A 14,976-nucleotide genomic window follows, 5' to 3' on the forward strand; every position below is an offset into this window, starting at 1 on the left:
ATCTCTGCTTGGCACTAATTCACCAGAAACAAGCCTGATTTTAACCTCCAACAGTAAATGCAAAGTCTTCATCACAGTCCGCTGCTCAGGGCAAGAGTGGTGTAATGATTTCAGCCCCATAGGAACCCAAAAACACCTCCAGAAGAAGAAAATCCCCATCCTTGGCTGCACACAGATGTGTACATCACCGAAACAGCACCCGCATCCCTTCCCCAAGCACGGTTTCCCCTTGCCTACACCGAGCACATCTCATGCCGTCACTCCCGTCCACAGCAGCGCAACACCAAAATGGTGGCAGTGTGACACCAAAATGGTGGCACGTGTGGGCAACCATCCATCTACCGTGACTTCAAGGAGAAACCCATGCAGAAGCAAAAGTCCTCATCCATCGTGACGCCCCTGTGGCCACTGGGGTGATGGCTCCAAAACACCCATCCCCACTGGAGCTGCCTCTGCTCCTCTCAAGCCCATGTTGACAGTTGCAGCTAAAACAAAGATTTTATTTATTTTTTTTCCTTAACGCGCAGATCATGTAATCGATGTCTTAAAATAGCCGGGCCTGTTCTATTTATGCTGCTGTCTGTCTGCTGCTCCCTCTGAAAAGCAAACACGGGGCAGCTGTGCTGGCGTGGACCTGGTCCTGCCGGAGCAGGGAGATCTGGGCTGGGTTTTTCCATCTCCCCTTCCCCCAAATCTCGGCACCGTCTCACAAAAAGAAGAGGCAGCAAATGACTCAGTGGAAAAAGCTTTTTCCCAGGGCTGGCAGGCACCAAAACATCCTCTCGGCGTGCTGCGCATCGCCCATGCTCCAGCCCCTGGGTTCAGCCTGCCATGCTCCCCGAGGAGCACATGGTCAAAATGGGAAGATGCCACCACCCCCTTCCCCATCATCCCAGTGAAGATGATTTTTCCACTGAAGAGCTGCTGGTCCAGCCAGCCACCAGCGATGGAGATGCCAAAGAGATGGGCAGCTCTCCCGAATCATGGCTTGGGCTACTCCTCCCCACCAGCTCCAGTCCTGGTGTAAAACCCCGAGGAGCTCAACCATCCTGATTCAGCCAAAAAATAATTAGTTTAAATGAAGAAGTCATTTTCCCAGCCAGGTTGGCTTCCAAACAACCCCACAGAAAAGACAATGCTCAGAGAGGTGACAGGAGCAGAAGGTGGTGATGCCACCAGGACACCGCCATGTCTGTAGGTGCCACCGTCTCTCATCCACACGCACTGTCCTGCCCCAGGAAACAGCCGGGGGAGCCACCTCCTCCCCACCAGAAAGTCACAGCTGCCCCTGCTCCCACTGCCCCAGCACGGCCCAGCACCTTCCCCCGGGCCAGGCAGGGACTTGGTCCCTGCAGCTGCCACGGGTCCCCTGGCTCAGAGGCTTCACATCTGAGGCACCACCAGGCTTCAGCAAGCCAGCGGCATTTTAACCCCCCAGCAAATGCTTTAAATTCAGGGGGAGATTTGAGCTGGCACCAAAAGAGCCAGCTCGCCATCATCTGTATTCCAGTCTCTCCTTGTTTTTTTGTTCTCCTCTCCCCGCATTCGCCGCCCTGAACGCCGCCCTGCGACTCGCTCAGCATCTGTGGCCAAATATTCTCCTGATGTACAATCCCAGCTGCCGGCTTCGTGCCGATCACGTGGACACGTGTTCTCCTGCCGAAACTCGGCCAGGCTACCAATGAGAGGTCTCGGGGACAAGCATGAGGGTCCGATTGCCCCACGGTCCCAACGGCCATCGGCCACAGCAGATGCCTGAAGAGGCATCACAAGAGCAGGATCAGGATGGAGGGACACAGTCCCCAAATCTTTTCTGGGCTCCAGCTTCCAGGACCTCCTGAGCCAGACGCATCTTTGCACTTTGGAACCTTCAAGTGCTTTTGCCTCCATGACTTGGTCACCTCTGAGCCACTCTGCATCCACAACATCCCACAGTGAGGGGTTTTTCTGGCTGGGGGGTTCGCACAAGCCTCGGGGCCAACCAGAATATCTGAGATGAGCATCTGGGAGCCCCAGAGCAACGCACACAGATGTTCTCGTCCTCCTCCTCCTCCTCCTCACCCCATGGACCCCACAATTTCTACAGGATATCCCCAAAGCACAGTGCAGAAGGGCCAGCTGGAAGCCCTGGGATCTTTTATTCTCTCTTATCTGAAAGAGGAGGAGGAGAAGGCGTTATCTGTTTTGCAAACTAACTTCTGCCCTGGGAGGTTCCCCTTTCCTCCACAGAAGAGAAGCCCCACGAGAAGCAGTCGCCTGGGACATGCTAAGGCCCCATTTTAAGCATTAACAGGAAAAAAAGAGAGGGAAAAAATAAGCCATGTCACTGAGCTTTAAGTGAAACATTTTGAGGGCTTTTTAAAATATTAATAGTGTTGTCAAACTTCAGAGATCTCCTCTCCCTAAAGAAATCAGATGTATTTTCACAGGGAATACCAGGCATATTTGAAACAGCCCCATATCAATATCCACCAGTGACTGGTGCAAAGTTCCTCTGGGTCCCTCCTGGGGATGTCCCTCCCCTTCTTTGGGATGATCCATGATTTCTGTAATACCCCACAGAAGTCACCCGTGACTCCGTTTACCCACTTGGGCTGCCCCACTGCAGCCTACTGCAATTGTAGAAGCAAATTTCCTTTCTGGAAGGGGAAAACGAGAGAGATGAGTATCAAACAGGTAAAGTTGGGTTCCTATAAAGCAGATTTCTGAGCTTACAAGCAGCAGAGACACAGCGAGAGAGCAGCAGTACCCAAAGGAGGGTGAAGAGCAGGTGAAAACGGGTTTTCAGAAGATTGAAGCAAAGGAGAGGAGCGGGAGGACACAGAAACCGGTTGCCCGGAGCAGCAGAAAAGCTGAAAGGCAGCACACATGGAGCTGGATACACCAGGAAAAGGCAGGATGCGCCGTGATGGATGCCCGACGCGGCTCCCCACACTGTCAAAACCCGCGCTGGCCGCTTTGCTCTCTCCTGTCAACACATACAGTAATCTCCAGAATTATTTTGAAAAGCAAAAATGTTTGCCTTTCAGTCTCGCCTAGGCAACACGGTGGATTCACCAGCCTGCACCTGGTCTTAATAACAGCCTCGTTACCTTCTGAATGCACGTGCAATTAGTCATGTACACAGCACCCTGCTGCTGGTCCCCTCCTCAGCAAATGCCTCTGCCACTGGCGAGCAGGCTGGGGGAGGTGGAAAGGGGATGCTTCCACATGAAAACTCCCTGCAAGGATGTACCTTGGGTACCCGCTACCATCAGAGGACCTTCAGCTCTCCTGTGAGGCAGGGAAAGGCTGAAAACTGCCTCTGAGCAGCCCAGCGTGGGTGGCAGGGCTGGGACTGATCTCAAATTCTCCCAAATTCCCGGAGATTTTGGGGTAGACCCGGCAGAGGGGAATGCCCAGGCTGAGCTCTGGGTTCCAGGCTGGCACACTGTGAGTGAGTCCCACTGCCCTGCCCAACGATAGGAGCCAAGGGGACTGTACTGAGATATTTTGGGGGCCTGATACAGCAGGAAAGAGGGTTTCAGGACAACATAATTAAGTAATTTCCCCAGTGAACTCTTCCTGATGGAAACCGTGCCTAATGATGCTTCAACGGGTAATGCTGCTCATGCTGACAGCTAGTTTTCTCACACTGGTGTTGTGAAATCCCGTCCCAAGCGAGGTGTGACAGTGTGACAACAGCTGGTGGCCACCTTGGACTGACAGCAGCTGCTTCTTCATTTTGTCACCCACAATGCCCATCTCCTCTCAGACTTCTGCTGTCCCCAGAAAAGTCCCCAAACCTTGGCCATGGTTTGGTGCTGGCATAGGCAGCGCCCTCCTTGCCAAAACCTCAAGCCAACCAGTACGTGAGCAGCACCCAGGCAAGCTTCTCTGGCAGGTGATGATCAGCACAGTCACTCGGGGTGACCTGGGAGTCACAAATCGCAGGAAAACCTCAAGACAAACCCCGCGGCACCAGAGCTGGCCCCCACCAAAGTGGCTTCACGTTTCAGCCCCTCCAGAAAGGTTGTGTCCCCACTTCCCAGCCAGCAAGAGAAGATGCTACACAAAGAGGGCTGCCATACCCAGCTGTGTCAGAGACCACAACGTCCCAGCAGGACAGGCAAGGGAGTTTTCCCGAGTCCTGCAGCTCATGCAGGGAACAGGGACAAAAGCCCAAGGGAGAAACTGAGGCAGAAAGGGAGGATGAGCTGGAGTCCCAGACCAAGGCACTGACAAGTCCATCCCAGCGGCTCTCCTTGTGTTCAGGCACTTTTAAGGGAAAGAGGTCTTTGCTTGAAAGAGGTCTTTGGTGGGTTGAAATGTCCCATCATTTGCTGTCTCACTGCAATCTCCGCTTTGCTTTAATATGGTGCAAAGCCATTTGGCGATAGCTAAATGAATTTATCATGGGGAGAGAGTGAAAAGCAGCTTTAAATGGTCTGGGAAAGGGTTCAAACACCTTTTTTGTGGGTGGATAGCTCTAAGCCAATTTGAATTTGAATGGTTGGCTTTGGCAGGTACAGGGTATGCAAGGAGCTGGGGCAGTCTAGTGGGGAGTAACCCAGCGTCCCCAAAACGCTTTCTAAAGGCACGTGGTCAAAGTGTAGGGCAGCTGCCACTCAGCCCCTGGCTCAGCACATCTCCCCAGCCAGCAGCACCACCAACTCCTTGGGGTACCCGGGGGAGCCGAATCGCACTTCTTAGCAAGATCAGGTCTGGCTAAGAAAGCAGGACTGATCCTGTGCCCTCCCCTGACCCAGGCAGCCTCATCCTCCTGCGGGCCTGCCCCAGAGGGTATCGCTCGGCAAAGGGCAGCCCAATATCTGTCCCATGCCCTTGATGCTTAGATGTCCCTCAAAGAGCAGGTCCCACCCCAGGAAGATCTTCCCAAACCACAGCCAGTCTCATGGGGTGTGTCACAGTTGGGGGATGGGGAAAGTCCCTCTGTCCCCAACACCACAGAGAGGCCACCACCAGCCAAGAAACAGCGCCGGCCCTTCTTTGCTCCTCGGTGCAAATACAGGCTACTCCAGGAACCGAGGACAAGGGACGCGGTAGAGCCCCAGAACGGGGCAGGTGGGTGCCAGCAGGGCTGGACATGGAGCCACTTGCCTGTCACCCAGCCAACGTGGCTCCAAAAAGCTGTTGGCAGTGAGGACGAGCCCATCCTGCTGCATCCCGCAGCACCTCTCCAGGGTCGGCGGAGATGCAAGTGTCGCAGCACCTCCATCATGACACCAATAGAGGGATCTGGGATTTGGGGCCAGACAGAGAAACTGCAAAATGCTCTCCAAAACAGAAACCAGGAAGCTCTGGGGACTGTAAAACCATCACGCTTCTGTTGGCACGTGAAACTTTTCTTGAAGCTCAGGCCTTCACCAAGACCCCACACCGGTTTCCAAGGACTGCTTTAAATCAGCCCAAAGCTACATTCCCATGAAGTTCCCACCTCAAACCATTGCTCATCCCTGGAAGGGATGGAGACAAGCAGGCCAGGGACTGCCTGTAGCACCCAGGACGGATGGGGCCAGGGCAGTGAAGGAGAAGAGAAGGGAGAGAGCCAGGATTTGCAGCAGAACTGGGCAGGGAGCGGTATGGACAACAGAGATCCCAGCTGAAAAATGAAGCAACAAATGTCCCACAGCTCCCTTGGCAGTCCCTGGTGAGAGACTGGCATCTTCAGGGGTACCTGTACCCCGCGCAGGATTTCAAACAGGCTGCACCATCCTCTCCCCCAGCTCCCAGAAAACACATGGCAATCAGCCTTGCAGCAATTAAGTTTAAGTCAGATTGATCCCAGCATCCCAGGACCAGCATGGGGCAGGCGGGGACGCCAGGATCCCACCCTGATCATGCAGGGAGAGTTTCACCCAGCAGGAGATCCACCTCCAGAAAGCAACCAGAGGGATAACAGGGACATGACCCACATCCAAGCATTGATATATCTGGGGTCATAACTTTGAAGAAAGAAGCACTTTCCATGCAGAAGGACCTGCCCATGGACTTGTCAGTCAGAGAGGGACCTGGGGGGGGTGATTGACAGCCGGCTGAACAGGAGCCAGCAGTGTGCCCAGGTGGCCAAGAAGGCCAGTGGCATCCTGGCTTGTGTCAGAAATAGAATGGCCAGCAGGGACAGGGAAGGGATCTCACCCCTGTACTCGGCACTGGTGAGGCCGCACCTCGATGAGTGGGTTCAGTTTTGGGCCCCTCACTCCAAAAAGGCCATTGAATGACTCGAGCGTGTCCAGAGAAGGGCAACGGAGCTGGTGCAGGGTCTGGAGCACAGGTCTGATGGGGAGCGGCTGAGGGAACTGGGGGGGTTTAGTCTGGAGAAGAGGAGGCTGAGGGGAGACCTCATCGCCCTCTACAGCTCCCTGAAAGGAGGGTGCAGAGAGGGGGGATGAGTCTCTTGAGCCAAGGAACAAGCGCCAGGACAAGAGGGAATGGCCTCAAGCTGCGCCAGGGCAGGGTCAGACTGGCTCTTAGGAAGGATTTCTTTGCAGAAGGGGTTGTTGGGCGTTGGAATGGGCTGCCCAGGGCAGGGGGGGAGTCCCCATCCCTGGAGGGGTTGAAGAGTCGGGTTGACCCAGCGCTGAGGGATCTGGTGGAGTTGGGAACGGTCAGGGTGAGGTTCATGGTTGGACTGGAGGAGCTTCAAGGGCTTTTCCAACCGAGATGATTCTGTGAAATGTTTGTCGCTCCCTCTGCAGCCTCGGGACACACACCTCCAACCTGGGGATTCGGAAGCCCCATCCAGCTTCTCCAGCTTGATGCAGGAGGAAAGATCACTGCTTCCCTGCCTGGGAAGAGCGACGGGTGAAAGGGAACGCACAGCAGCCATAAAAACTCCCGGGGACCTCACAGCAGTCCCTGTCCCGGGTAGCCCCTGGGTGAAGCTGCCTTTGCTCCCTGCTCAGGGGCAGAGGGGACGTGGCAGCCCTGCCTCCGGACCGCTAGCTCGCAAGGAGCTCCATGGTGCGAGGAGAGGAGCCACAATGCCACCTGTCCCACCCATGGGTGCTGCTGCCAGTTGGCCCGGGGACACCCTTTCGAAGCCACAGGACTGGAGCATCCCTTGCCCAACTGCCATTTCCCAGGGCATCCCGTGGGATGTGCAGGGACACGTCTCCATCCATACGAAGGTGCCGGAACATCGGCTTCCCTGGTGCCCCGTGGAGCCGGGACACTGGCAGGTACCGTAACAGCATAATATATCACACCCTAATACCAATGTAAGCGCATTAACAGGTCCGGCACATAAGACCCTCAAGGGGATTAGAAGACATCATTATTTATGGTCCACCACGCTGGCAGAGCTCCTCTGCTGCTTGTACATCACCACCAACAGCACTCAGCACCTGTGGGCACCACGGCCCCCACCTTGGCTGTGGCACAGGGGCCTCCCTGTGCTGCCTGTAAAGCCCAGGGGTTGTCAGCACCATCCACTGCTCTCAATTCAAAAACATCACCACCTGAAACGCAACTCCAAAGCACCTCCCCTGCCCAGCCCAGAGCTGAGGCAGCCGCTTCAGAAGCCAAGCACAAACCCACCACCTCCAGCTGCTCCTCTGCCATCCCCACGTGCGGCACAGCGGCTGCTGGACTCTCGGAGGGAGTGGCACCAGTGAAGAAGCTGGTTCATGACGAAGGACCCGCAGAGTGAAAGCGAGACTCCTCCACACAGTCCCACCCTGCCCTGCACCCCCCTCTCCTACCACAGCCCTGCTCCCTGTACCACCACGCAGCCGCAGCAAGAGTCCCCGAGGGTCCCCCCGCATCCCCCCGTGGTACCACCCAAACCTGCTTCCCCCATTCAAGCAGAAACTGGAGGGACCTGGGGCTGCTCTGCCCCAAGAAGCTGCCCTGTAGCTGTCCCCAGGGACGAGGGCATTGGGAAAGGCGAGTGGTGCCGTACCTGTGTCCCTCCGGGCTGGAGGCCAGCCCAGTCACTGCTCCACGACCAGAGAACGGGACCTACATCCTTGCAGAGGGACTCACACCCACAGAGAGACCGAAACTGGGAATCTTAGTAAATCAGGGATGTGAGAGTAAAACCAAACACGCTCCAGCGTGCAGGCAGCCTCGGTCGCCAGCTGGCTGGCACTGACCTCGGGCACAGCCTGCCCGGGCACCGGGGCAGCAAAGGGCAACGGGATTCCTTCTCAAACCCTCTCCCGGTGAAGTCTGAAAATGTCATTACACTCTCCCCAAAGTATCTAAAACGACTTACCGGCGAGAAATCACAAGCCCCAAAGAGCCGGAGAGCCGAATGCTCCGGAGAGGGCAGGGCCCATGGGCTCCCAGCAGCAAAAGTGTTTCCGCAATTCTCACCCGGCGGAAAGCCAAGGGCTCCAGCCTGGCAAACGAAAGCAAAACTCGCTCCTCCACACCCAGCCGTGACGTGCGGAGGGACGCAGCACCATTGCTGGTGGGGTCTGGAGGCGCTGCAGAGACTGGGCGTTTCGGGGCAGCGCTCAGAAAATCAGAAAGTGGGGGAAAAAAAAAAACAACAAACAACAAAAAGAGTATTTCCTCTAAACCTGAGAGAAAATAGAGAGGCTCTGATGGCTGCCAGCAGACAACCGCACCACGGGTGACTCTGCAGGAGGCAGAGCCCAGCCTTGCTGCATGCCCTGTGCTCGCTGCATGCCCTGCACTCACTGCATGCCCTGTGCTTGCTGCATGCCCTGCACTCACTGCATGCCCTGCGCTCACTGTATGCTCTGTGCTCACTGCATGTCCTGTGCTCACTGCATGCCCTGTGCCTGCTGCATGCCCTGTACTTGCTGCATGCCCTGTGCCCACTGCATGCTCTGTGCTCACTGCATGCCCTATGCTCACTGCATGCCCTGTACTCGCTGCATGCCCTGTGCCCGCTCATGCCCTGCCCTCACTGCATGCCCTGCGCTCACTGCATGCCCTGTGTCTGCTGCATGTCCTGTGCTCACTGTATGTCCTGTGCCCGCTGCATGCCCTGTGCCCGCTGCATGCCCTGTACTTGCTGCATGCCCTGTGCCCACTGCATGCCCTGTACTCGCTGCATGCCCTGTGCCCGCTGCATGCCCTGCGCTCACTGCATGCCCTGCGCTCACTGCATGCCCTGTGCCTGCTGCATGCCCTGCGCTCACTGCATGCCCTGTGCTCACTGCATGCCCTGTGCCTGCTGCATGCCCTGTGCTCACTGCATGCCCTGCCCTCACTGCATGCCCTGCGCTCACTGTATGTCCTGTGCTCACTGCATGTCCTGTGCCCGCTCCATGCCCTGTGCCCGCTGCCTGCCCTGCACTCGCTGCATGCCCTGTACTCGCTGCATGCCCTGTGCCCACTGCATGCTCTGTGCTCACTGCATGCCCTGTGCCTGCTCATGCCCTGCGCTCACTGCATGCTCTGTGCTCACTGCATGCCCTGCACTCACTGCATGCCCTGTGCCCGCTCATACCCTGCCCTCACTGCATACCCTGCGCTCACCGCACGTCCTGCGCCCATGGCATGCCCTGCTCGCCAATCCTGGTGTGATCTCCAGAGCAGCAGCAGCAGCACTGCACTTGCTGCTCAGCAATGTGGGGCGAGGGGCAGGGCAGGACGAGAGTGGGGCAGCCCCCCCCATTCAGCAATGGCCGCGCCACACCGCCCGACCCCATTCCAGTCTCCACTGGCAGCACATCTTTGGCTCAGATTTGCTGGGAAGACTGCACATTTTCGCTTGACTACAGGCTTCCTCTGGGGCTCAATTTAGGGAAATCTGTGATTTAGGGCAGAAAACATCACGATGTCACCGTGAATCCTGGCGATCACATCAAGCCCTTTACACAACCGCCCTACAAAGCAGACCCAAGGAAAGGGTTTAGGCGCCAGCTCTGCCCCCGCGGCATCCACACGCTGCCAGGGCAGCCGCTTCCCTTCCCCACGCCGCATCAGAACACGAGGTTGCCCGTTGACCGCAGGCAAGCGGGAGGCTGGGTCCTGCGGGCAGCAGCTCGGCCGCAGGCAGCACCCGCGGGAGGCCCTGTCCAGGACAGGCAGATGCCAAACATAAATCTTTTCCCTCCCCGTGGCAGCGATGCTGATGTTGGACACGTGCTCCGCGTGGGACAAACGAGCAAACCAGGAGGCGCAAGGACTTTGGGCAGATTTGAACTTCCAGGCACTGCATTAAAACTTTCCCACCCTGATCCTACAGCAGCCATACAAGAGCTGGGCCTGATGAAGTGGGGTGTATCTGTTTCAACAAGCAGATTTGGAGGAAAAAGTTGACTTAATTAAAGCCCCGTGAGGAAAGTCCCCATCCCTGGAGTCCCCATCCCTGGAGTCCCCATCCCTGGAGGGGTTTAAGAGTAAAGTTGACTTAGCGCTGAGGGAACTGGTGGAGTTGGGAACTGTCAGTGTGAGGTCAGTGGTTGGACTGGAGGATCTTCAAGGTCTTTTCCAACCTTGATGATTCTGTGATTCTGTGATTCTGTGAAAGCGGCTGGGCTGTAACGGACACGCAGCGAGCTGGGTCCCCTCTCAGATGCAGAGGGAACCTCCTGCATTTTAAGTATATTTAATGTGTGCTGGGTGTTTAACTTATTAAAGGCTTTTCTAAGTTACTCAAAACAAAAATGCTGGCTTTCTGAATTTTAATTGAATTCCTATTTCCAGCCAACACCATATATCACACATGAGAGGAGAAGAAAAAAATCATCACTTAAGTGATGAGAAATGTCTTTAACCACTTTCTAACAGAACCACATGCCAAAACGACAAGGCCGCCAGCCAGAAAGGCCCAACAGTGGACAGGCATGCAGGTCCCTCCATCCCGTGCACCATCTCATCGCCATAGCAGCCAGAGCCCTTCCCCTGATAAGATAAATATTAATTAATGGGCAGTTATGTGCAATGCTCATTCACACTGGCACGCCGACACCAAGGCACAAAGAGCACCGCTGATGTCCCCGTGGGCCGGAGCCCACCATCACCCTGCAGGCAGGTGAGTCTCTTCGCTACGACCCAAGCTTTTCTAAAGAATTTTATTTTATTGGGCTGCTTTGCAGCAGCGAGGTGCTGCCACTTGATGTGTGGAGCCTCACCCCGAGTCGGATTTGTATGCCAGTGATACAAAAAATGCGGCGGTTTATAATGAGAATTATGTCTGATAAATTCTCAACCCTTTCCCAACAGCTTTAGACACCGCTCGAGGGAATATAAAACTCGGTTTAAATGGTTGCACAGCACTGGACTTGCTGTTGAATGGCAAAACTTGCGTTTCCAGCTCGTCTCATGTTTAAAATCAGCTTCACGTCGGCTGATGTTTCTTCCTAAATCCTCAGCTTCTGGAATCACGTGATGATGGAAAATCCAGGGCTGGGGGAAAGGTGACTATTTTAGACGTGAGCTTTTTCCTGCTGGCGTCAGGCAGAAAATCTGACAGGTCCCAAACCCAAAGCCTCAGCAAAAGCAGCAGACAAATAACAAGTGGAGTTTTTCTTGCTGAATACTACACTTGTTTGTTTTTCTGATATTTTAACAAATTGTTATGATCTCCAAATCCATCTGAGTTCCCAGGAATTACTTTTTTCCCTGCTTCTGTGATCCAAACAAGTAACCTCGCAAAGCCAGCAGCCAGGAAACCAAGCCAAAACAGCAAAAAGTGATGACTCAGGTCCCTCAACAAATATGTTACAGAGGTTTAAAAGACAAACTTTAAGATTTTGGGGAGGGAAAGTGTTCAATTCTTTTTTTTTCATGCTGTTTTGTGGTTTTGCATCCTGCCAGAACCACCATTTCAAATGCCTGGCTACTCCACCGCTCCAGAAAATTTACCTTTTCTTCTCCTTTCCCCCCACCCCGCCTCTGAACACAAGCCAAGGATCTCACATAAAGAGTTCCTTATAAGAGCTGGCAACGCTGAACCAGGACAGGAGACTGCAAGCGTTGATTTTTCATCAATTAACCAGGTATTACGTTCTCGGCACACCGACGGCTCCCGGAGAACAATCCCTGATTTATGGTGGTGCAAGCAACTCTGGCCAGCTTTCCCGGGCAGAGGTTTCCACTGAAGTCAGTGGGAAACTCTTTCCACCGGGTGTAACGGGAGCAGAAGTTATTCCTCCCAGACTCTTCACACACCACGCTGAGACTGCTCAAACAAAGCCAATGCAAGTCCAGTATACAACTGGGCAGACTGGTAAATCATGGGGTAGCTGGCGCCTGCTCCAGGACCGCGTAACCCCACTGTTTCGTGGTGAGGGAGGAGGAAGATGAGCAGACATGAGGACTGCTGGGGGCTGCACGGCTGATATAGCCCCCTCAGGGCAGAGAGCGTCTTCACCCACAGCTCAGCTCTGGCAGCTGAACCTTAAGAGGATTTTTCTGCACTGGAAACCCCAGCGCACAGGGCCCGTGCCCCCGTCCTCCAGCACAGACTGGCCAGGCACCGGGGTCCCCGGCCCCACGCAAGCAAGAGCTTTACAAACAACTGGCACAGGGTCCCTTGGTGTCCACCAGCGCAGACCCCAGGAGCAAGGATGTCCCCAGGGCAAGACGCGCTGATGAAGCTCTGGATTATCTCATTTCTCTTTAGATCGAGCTCAGAAAGGCGGCGTGGAGGGAGAAGCATCACAGCCAGCATCTCGAATACTAGCAGTTGTACCACCCTGCCCACCCCAACGCCGCTACAGCACGATGTCTGCAACCCATTCGAGAGATGCAAACCACGGCCCCGACTGAGCAGGGCTGGGAACAGGGGGGCACACGCCGATGGTGCCAGTGGAGGGGGGCTCCTGGCAAACCCTGGCCCCGGAGTGGTGAGAGCAGCTCCAGGACTGCTTGTCTACCCAAGGCAAATGCTTGGGGCTGCCTACACCGCAGGTAGGTGCAATTCTGGGGACACCTGGAAGCCTCACCGGGTGTTTTTCCTCCACATTATCCCAGCCGGGATGCTCCAGAGGCAACAGCAGAGAAACAAAAATGAACATCACCAGATAACGTATGTCCCAGCCTATCAGACAGCTGTAACCAAAGCACACGCAGCGCTTCCCCAAGGCCACTCCAGGAAAACATCCTCCAACTGATTCAGTTCTTCAAAACAAATCCTTTCCACATGCCCCGAGCTTTTGTTCCCAGCCTTCCTCCTCCCATTGCTCTGCTCCCTGCCCCTGACGGGCTATAATTGGATGCAATTTCTGGCCCATAATAAAACATTTTCTGACCCCAGAAATGCACAGTATCACACACTGGCATGAAAGCCCCCGATACCTGGCTGGCAGGAGGAGGCTGATGCTGGCGGCAGGGAGCAGTATCAGAACTGAGCGCCCCTGGGCTGTGCTCGCACCGGCCTGATCCTGACTCCAGCTTCTCCAGCAAGGTTCAAGTGCATCTCCAGGAGGCTTCAAACCTGGGGCTTGAGGTTCACGGGGATCCTCCCAGTTCCTTCCCGCGAAGCAGCTCAGGCTCTCAGGGAGTCAGCAGCAGGGACCCAGCCCTTTGGAGATGTTTCTGCCACTGAAGCTCTGCTCTCAACTCACCTCTCTATCTCCTGTTCCACCCTCCTTGCGGTGACCAGCTCCGAAGGGTGTGTTTGCCCACCACATCCTCCAGCCCCACTGGCTTTAATCCAGCTGCTCGCCTAAATTAGGGTTACTCACCGGGAGACTTATTGCATCAGGTCCTTCGGCTGGCGGAGCTGACGGGAAAACACCTCCCTGCCTGCCATTCTCCAAGCACCCTCACGCTGCCGAGCGAAACACTCCGCTCGCAGCTATCCCGGAGGACGAGGCGTCTCGCTGGGCGCAGGGGGGAGAGGGGCAGTCCATCCGCAAGCCTAAACCCTCTTGGTCCCCCCCTAAATGCCCTGCGTGATGGATAGCATCACCAGCCAGAGCAGCGTCGGGCTGCACACAGCTCCCAAAGAAAGACTTCTGCACTTGCTCAGCCTTCAGGTCGCCAGACTCGACATCCCCCCACCCGCGACTCGATGCTGGAGGAGAAGGAGAGGCGCTTGCGGCAGCTGCTGGAAATATCCCCCACCAAACGTCCCCAGCCTTGGGGAGCGAAGCCACCAGGCCCTGGCGTTCGCTTGGGGGGTCGCGCGTCCGGTTCGGCATCTTTAGGAGAGGATGCAGATGCAGGGAGAGTGGGGACGGGCGGGAGAACTTTTACACCGTGGAGGAACGGAGGGGGCTGGGCTGGGGGAGTGTAAAGTGATGAGGGGGGTCAGTCCCCAGGGATGGAGGGTCTGTGCCAGGGAGCGGGGCTCAGTCCCAGGGAAAGGAGGGGCTGTTCAAGGGGAAGGAGGGTCTCTCCGGGCGGATGGAGGGGCTGTCCCCGGGGATGGAGGGCAGAAGGGACACCACCATTACCACCCCCCCCCCCGCGGGACACCGCGGGCTGACACCGGGGTTATGCCAGTGCGACCCTCCCGCCGGGATATCCAAGGCCACCGCCGGTACCTCCCCCACGGCTCCCACCACCCACCCGACCCTCGGGGGGCGATCCCGCCCTGGGACTGGCTCAGCCACCCTTGCCAAGCCGGATGGCCCCGCTCCTCGCCCCCTTGCCCGCCCCGCGCGCCTCCGCTAGCCCCAGGGCTGCCGGGGGCGGGGGGGGGGGGGGGGTGAGGGGACGGACACCCCGGTACTCACCGCCGCGGGCCGGGCCGCGCCGGGCCGGGCCGAGCAGGTCCCGCGGGGCCGCGGGCTCAGCGCCTCCCCACGGCCACGGCCACGGCCGCGCCCGCCCGGCCGGGGGGTGGGCGGGGATGGCGGGGGGCGGGCGGCGGGCGCGGCCAGGCCTGGACGAGCATCATGCGTTTCGGATTAAAAAAAAAAAAAAAAAAAAAAAGAAAAAGGATCCACCCCAAAACTTCTCAGCTGGCTTCTTTCGCTTCCCTCTTTGCAAAAAAAAAAAAAAAAAGCTTTAAAAAGGACAATTACAACGCGTGGAAAGGGTGAAAGATGATTTTCCATGTTATCCGGCCAGCTACAATGAAAACATAACTTTGTTAGACCA

General features: G+C 56.2%; 1 protein-coding gene across 2 annotated transcripts in view; it reads right to left on the reverse strand.

Moving 5' to 3' along the window:
• CPNE2 (copine 2) overlaps positions 1 to 14,680 on the reverse strand; it is a 57,391-nt gene extending 42,711 nt beyond the window's left edge. The window contains exon 1 of one of the 2 annotated variants that reach the window (XM_074840245.1): positions 14,610 to 14,680. The gene's annotated coding sequence lies outside the window, so the exon portion shown is untranslated. Of the gene's footprint in view, positions 1 to 8,218; positions 8,589 to 14,609 lie in introns of those variants that run through there. The other variant, XM_074840244.1, reaches the window with a different exon arrangement.
• Positions 14,681 to 14,976: the final 296 nt, after the last annotated feature.

Source organism: Strix aluco, chromosome 14, assembly GCF_031877795.1.
Source record: "Strix aluco isolate bStrAlu1 chromosome 14, bStrAlu1.hap1, whole genome shotgun sequence".
Lineage (NCBI taxonomy): Eukaryota > Metazoa > Chordata > Aves > Strigiformes > Strigidae > Strix > Strix aluco.